Below are 7,048 nucleotides of genomic sequence, written 5' to 3' on the forward strand. Positions count from 1 at the left end.
CCGCTCCTTCTCGGGGCCAGAGCCAGCCCCAGCCCAGCCCCGTCCCGGTAAGTCCCTCGACTTACTTTCACCCCTGACCACAGTGTTTACGCTACATGGTGGATTTAAGGAATTATGCAAACCAGTCAATACAGTACTCATCCCTAAACACTAGCCAGGTTTGACTTAGACAATAATAGATAAGTTTATTTCAGTACTTCTTACACTACAGGGAAGTATACGAAATTCTGCAAATATTGAAGTAATTCATCCAAGGCAAAGCTGGCTATTATTTATGGTGACCACTGTACCCGCGTTGATTAAACTTTAATAGCTTGATCCTGCTCCCGTATAATTCAATGGGAAAACTCCCATTGATTTGAATGATGCACTCCTAAGTGCCCAGACAGCTTGATTTTTAAAAATACATGTGCACAATTACATGCCCAGTTAGTATGTGGAATTGCCACAGTTGCACAGGAAAGCCAGGTATTTGGGCACACAAAAGGACGGATAGAATGCCAGTGATCACAGGAAACTTTGGGTCAGAACTGTACACAGGTTTTTTTGTAAATAAGGCCTCGATTGTCCTTACATTATGTGACTACAATATAGGATCTGGACCATCTCTAGAATGTCAGAGCTGGTCCTTATTTCCCCCTTCACTATGCATATTTCACTGATTCTTGTATTCATTTTTTGTCTCTAAGTATCTATAGATGAAGGGCATGATTCTGCATGATGCTGAGCCCTCTGTCTCCAGTCCAGCAGAGCACTTAAGCACATGCTTAACATTAAGCACACAAGTAGTTCCATTATGGGACTATTCATGTTCTTAAAGTTAAATGCATACTTAAGTGCTCTGCTGGATTGGAGACAGAGGGTACAGCACTCTGCTGCATCGAACACTTAAGCCCTAATTTAGAAAGATGAGTAAGTTCTATTGACTTCAATTGGCCTACTCATATGCTTAAAGTTAGGTGTGTGCTGTACTTTGCCTAATCAGGGCCACAGTGCTCATTCAGATCGCTTGCATTTGAAATATCATGAATGTAACTTAGATGGTCAAGAAAAAAAAGATGAAATTCTGGACATAAAATATACTGACTGTAGTCTGTAATACAAGTGGGGCATAAAAGAATAATGGAAAGAACAAGACATGAATGAATAAGTCTTCTAAAAGATTTTTTGCAGTCTTTGTCAATAGAATGGTCTCTCTCTCTCTCTCTCTATGTATCACTTTTTGTTCCTGTTACTTTAATTTGGTCACAAGAATGAGGATATTTTATTTAAAAAATTGCTTTAAAAATGTATTCATTCCTTATCACACACAGAACATAGGGTTATCTTTCTTTCTTTCTTTCTTTCTTTCTTTCTTTCTTTCTTTCTTTCTTTCTTTCTTTCTTTCTTTCTTTCTTTTCACCATAATTACTGGTAGAAGAACACAACAGTGGTACAGTGTGTATTCATTCCCAAATTAGGAATCTGAAACAGTAAAAATCCATCATTTTCCAAATTGTAATCTTGTACCTTGTTAGTATTTTACTACACATTAGATTACCCTGTAAGGGTGCAATGATAAATGGTTGGAGTGAAATGGCTGTGGAATATATAAAGAGCTAAAACTAGAAGGGTTATATAAATTTGTGTGAGCTTTGCCATATTAATGATTGCTGTACTTTATATGACATTTGTATTGTTATGAGCTGGGTGAAAGCTCATTAGGGGTTTAGTTAAACCCCCATTGAGAGTGACAGGTATGAACTCACCCTTCAGTTACCATAACTGCAAGCATAAGCCTTCACCTGAAACAAAATTTGTGTGTGAACCCACCCAGGAGCCTTTGGCTGAATATTGTTTTGAGAAAGAAAGAGTGATATGAGATACAGATGTACAGATATAGATATATCATCACAGAAATTGAACAGATAAGAACAAAAAGAGAGTACCAGACAAGTAAGCTAAACAGGAGCCTGGAAGCATAATGTGACCCTGGAAAAAGCTAAAGAGAGAGCTTTTGGGTGTGCTGGGTAAAGATGATTGGGGGCTGTGAGCTAAGAAACTGCTCTTCTGTTCTTGGTTCCTCCTGTGTTCAGATACACAGGACTTTGTACATTCCTTCTAACTAAACAAAATTGCCTCAAAAGAAAATACCAAACTCCATCTATTTCTACTTCCAGCCAGAACAACCCCAATGCCCCAAACACTGGTTAGCTCTTCGGGTCAAAAAGGGGCAGCACTGGTGTTAGAGAATGGGATTCCATTTCCTAGGAGAGAGAGTGTGAACTGGTATTCCTACTGAACCAAAGTGGCACAAATAATGTCAGTGCTTGCAGAACTCAAAATTAGCCAGTGGGATTTAAAACGGAAGCTGGAGGCTTCAGAAAATAATTTAAAACAAGACCTGGAGGTTTCACAAAAATAACTTAAGCGGCTTCTGGAGGATTCTCAGAAAAGACTGAGGGTTGACTTGCAGGAGATCAAATCTCTGCTGAAGCAACTACTACAAAAGTATCCAGAGAGGTTGGGAAGCCCAGCAATAAAGCCCCCAGGTTGGAATGGCAAGACAGATCAAAAAGGTAGCCAGCAACCTGACTGCCATAGATTAGAAGTTTTCCCATGAAAGAGTGGAGACAAGACAAGGTTTAGCTAACCTGCAACTTGCTAAAAGAGATGAGCTGCAGCAAGGACTCAAGAATCTGAAAATTCAGCTTCAAAGGAAATCAAAGGGTCACAGATCACAATGGAAGGCAGCTGCCTGGATGACGATTTGGACAGGAGACTGAACAGTTACAACAGTTTTCTACCCCATTTGTAAACCACAGAGGCCCAGAGGGGAGAGGTCAGGCTGTCCCAGGTCCAGTGAGACAATAAAATACTATTGTGGAGGGGAAAAACTCCCTAGGAGGCTTATTTGGCTCAGTTCAACATTATAGTTCAAATCAGCAGCTGTGAAGATAGACAGAAAGGGGGGTTATTAGTACCGAACTTGGGAGTCCCAGCTATGATGATGCAGCAGAACTCATGCTCAGAAAAGAGATGGAGTTATCCAAACCTGGTACAAGCCCTTGACATACAGTTTGGAACGAGTCATCAAGCTGAGCTGGCCAGGACACAGCAAAGAGCTAGTAGGAGAGGGAAAGAAGAACCTCCTCTTTAACTCGTGTTCCTGATATATCCAAATACTACAGAGGCCTTCCAGAATAGACTGACAATGAACCAATGTATAGATGCTCAGCTGGAGTTGGACTTGCAGCTCAAGGTCAGCGAAAGGAGGCCAAAGATGCTCCAAGAGGCTGGGGGAAATTGCCACACAATTTGGATCTTTCCTTGCAGCAGTAGACCAGAAGAGGAAGCAGCCACTAGAGAGGGAGATGGAAGCCGATTGCCATGAGCCCGGTAAATCCAGCTCTGTGTGTAATATGTATGATGGACGAGGGATTCCAATCTGGTTCATGACCTCATTGAATGATTAGAAAACTGATACATTTGATTTGTAAAACAAGGGAAATTGAACAATGATGCTAAAACTGAAGGAAACAGATCAGCTAAATGCTGGTACTGTGACAAAACTGGCCACAAAAAGGATTGTTATAGCTTTAAGGCAAGTCAAAGCAAACTGTCAGAAGTGTCTCGTGAAACCCTCTCTCCCATTTTCAGAAACAGAGGAGCACCAAGCTGAAGGGGCAAATGTTGGTGGAGGTACAAGGATTAGCCCCACAAGCTTTTGTTTAGATCTGGGCAGGAAACCAACAATATTGGGAATTTGGCTAATAACTGTGTCATCAATGCCAGGAAAGGTGTCTAACCAATTCAGTTTGTGGAGATTCCCTTTAAAAAATATGGCCCAAGTCAAACAAATAGTTTGTAGGTAACTGGTTTGCAGTGAATGAGTTGTCCTGGTCCCAGGGATAGAAATGATTTTAACTGCTACGTGCTGTGGTAGCATTCCAGCAAGGGAGAGACAGAGAGTGGAGAATCTTAGCTGCTAAAGATCTTGTGGCTCTGAATCAAAAGGGAATGGATCCCTTGCCCTTTTGCTGACTGTTTCTGACAGGCAGCAAATAGTGAAAAGGGGAAACCATTTTAGGGGTTAGCAGGGTGTGATTTAGCCTTTTCAATGTTGAAATAGGCTATTGGGATTGCACATGACTTGGCCTATCCATGTTTCAAAACCGCTTTCCTATTGGACACAGATGATAGTGCTTACAGTTTGGGGAACAAGATTCTAGTATGGCTGCCCCCTGAATCTGAGAATGTAGCTGCAGAAGATGAAGCTGGAAGAGTTGTTATAGAGGTGACTGACCCATTTGAACAGAATGGACAGGGTCTGCCAGCCAGCAGATTCCACAAACACAATAGGTATTCCTCAGGGGCTGTGGAAAAACCCCCATTCTCCCCCCTTTGGTGGTTGAAAGGAAACCTGGGGAGAGAAAAGCCCCAAAGAGATTTGGGCGGGAATAAAATTGCTGTGGATTGGTGATATGAAAACATCTTGACAGAAAGATACTGCATATATATAAATCACTAACCATTAATTATTTTTAATTTGTTTTCTTTCTGTTTGGGATGGGTTGTTGGGTGTCACCATTTTAGGCCTCATCAGAAGAATGAGTGATGCTGAGGTGGGTGATGTTATTATGAGTTGGGTATAACCCTGTTATGGGTTGAGTTAAAATCCCATTGAGACTGATAGATGTGAACTCATCCTTCAGTTAACATTACTTCAGTGCTTGATTTGTGGCAGGGCTTGCTCAGGTTGAGCCCCGGCACCTCTAGGCTTGGTAGTTCATAGCCCCGGCACTTCTGGGCTTGCTGCATCAGTTATGAATGTAAAAAAATTGCTTTAGCCCGGCACCTAATTGCTTGAGCTCTGGCACGTCAAGCACTGCAGAACTGTAAGCATAAGCCCCAACCTAAGACCAAAGGTGCATAGGATCATGCCCAGGAACTTTTGGCTGATTATTGTTATGGGTATATGTGCTGAGGGTGCGGTGGAGGCAGAAGAGAGATCACAGGAACTGAGGGTATGTCTATACTACCCACCAGATCGGTGGGCAGCAATCAATCCTGTGGGGGTCTATTTATCGCATCTAGTCTAGACGTGATAAATCAACTCCAGAGTGCTCTCCCGTCGACTCCTGTACTCCACTGCCGTGAGAGGTACAGGCAGAGTCGACAGGGGAGTGGCAGCAGTCGACTCACCACAGTGAAGACACCGCTGTGAGTAGGTCTAAGTACGTTGACTTCATCTACGTTATTCACGTAACTGAAGTTGCGTAACTTAGATCGATCCCCCCGCCCCCCTCCCAGAGTAGACCAGGCCTGAGAAAAGAAGAACAGAGAGGAGAAGGCAAAAAAGCCAAGCAGGAGCCTGCAAGCCCAGTATGATTCTGGAAAAAGCTAGAGAGAGCTTTTGGGTCTGGTGTAGGCTAAAGAGGCTTGGGGACTGTAAGCTAAGAAACTGTTCCTTTTGTTCTTAGTTCCTTCTGTGTTCAGAGACACAGGACTTTGTACATTCCTTATAAATAAAGAAGATCACATCAAAGAAAATACCAGACTCCGTTAATTTCTACTTCCAACTAGGACAGGGCCCCAGACTTTGACTAGCCTCTCTGGTTGAAAAGGGGCAACAGTATGTAAGACTATGGTAGAGAAAAGTATTTTTGCCATAAATCTGTTTTAGCCTAGCTGTTCAGTGAGTAATGGATGAGTGATCTGTATGATACAGTCAGAATGCCCTATGATAAAAATGAGGTATTGATTCAGGGAGATTTTAATTTAGATTAGTTCACTTAAATTGAGTAATAAATTGAATGGGACTCTACAGGGCTCACATTCAAAATGAGTTATCATGGTACCAAAATGAAACCTTAGGCAAGCAATAATTTTAACTGTGGCCCTTACCTAAGTCACCTCTTTGAAATGATCGGATCTGTACAAATAATTTGGACAAGTGTATGAGTGATGTTATTTCTCTGAATGACTGATTGGTGCATGACCTCCATAAGAAAGAAAAGAAAAGGCAAAAATAAAATGTCTACCTAGAATAAATTAGGAAGAAAATCATCAATAATATTGGTACCATAATACATTAAGAACTCCCTATGTGCCTAATATTTTGTTAAATATACATATTTCTTTCAAAAGTTTTTTTCCTTCCCAGGGAGGTTTTAAATTAGTTATTCTTATGGATAATACTTTTTACATTGTAGATATTTTCATTGTTTGCTAAGATGTTCTGCACTGTTTTATTCTTACTTTGCAGTACATATTTTTCATGTCTACACCATATGCATTGTATATATACATACACGTATAGAGGCCCTGATTTTTGTTTTTGCAGGTGGATGCTTTTGAAGAGGTGTGTGTGTTTGGGGGGGGCACTCTGCCAGTTTTGGGGGGAGGTTATTTTCAGCATATGTATATGCTTCTTTCATATTCTAGTTATTGAATATGTGTCTATCATTGGTATCTTTACTATTTTAATACTGATTCAATTGTTCTGAACTACATAATTATATTCTCCTTAATTACAGTATATTAAAATAATTGAAATCACCTAAAAGCTGTCTTCACTAACATCCCAGTTTAAAGCATTATGTCTCATTGTAGCTTTCTGGATGAAACTGTCAGCAATCTTATTTATATCTAGGTTCCCTGATATTATTTTGATGCACGTTAAGGACAGCTACATTATTCAGTTGCATCTGTCCCACTGATGACTGGAGATAATTTTTAAGTCTTCTGAAGCTGGAGAGTGAGTTTGGGATGATACAGGCACAGTGAGAAGGATTCTTATGAATTTGCAGTATTCTGGAAACATAGTGCTTCCAAAGTACTGCAAATGACTCCAAGATCTCATTCTTGATGGTAACAGCTAATTTAGGCACCATCGTTTTGTATGTATAGTTGGGATTATATTTTGCCAGTGTGCATTATTTTGCATTTAACAGTGAATTTCATCTGCCATTTTGTTGCCAAGTCACCCAGGTTTGTGAGATCCCTTTGTAACTCTTTGGACTTAGCTATCTTGAGTAATTCTGCATCATCTGTAAACTTGGCCACC

The sequence above is a fragment of the Eretmochelys imbricata genome, chromosome 2 (assembly GCF_965152235.1).
Source record: "Eretmochelys imbricata isolate rEreImb1 chromosome 2, rEreImb1.hap1, whole genome shotgun sequence".
NCBI lineage: Eukaryota > Metazoa > Chordata > Testudines > Cheloniidae > Eretmochelys > Eretmochelys imbricata.